The sequence below is a fragment of the Phytophthora parasitica genome, assembly GCF_000247585.1.
Source record: "Phytophthora parasitica INRA-310 unplaced genomic scaffold supercont2.1, whole genome shotgun sequence".
Taxonomy (NCBI): domain Eukaryota; phylum Oomycota; class Peronosporomycetes; order Peronosporales; family Peronosporaceae; genus Phytophthora; species Phytophthora nicotianae.
This window is the reverse complement of record NW_008634126.1, coordinates 4312210-4312556: the sequence shown is the minus strand read 5'-3', so window position 1 is coordinate 4312556 and position 347 is coordinate 4312210.

The following is a 347-nucleotide window of genomic DNA, read 5'->3' as shown; positions in this document are numbered from 1 at the left end:
GTTCTTCTCTTAAGTTCTCGACTAAGAAGTAGCACACATCACGCGACACATAGTGCTAATCAGATCGCTCTGAAATAATTGTTTTTATTTCTGACAAATATATTCCTCAATATATAGAAACTAAATAATAATGTGTTCATCTTGAGCGATAAAAAATACATATATAGAAATAATAACAATGTGTAAGTACATCTTCCCAGAAAACTACCCAAAGGCGAGCCAGCAGTGCGGCTCAAAAGGCGATTGGTAGTATCAACCAGCAGTTGCTGAACCAGTGATTGCTCAACCTGCAGTTGATGAACCATCGATGACCACGTCTATTGAAGAAATTTATGGTGAGCATTGCA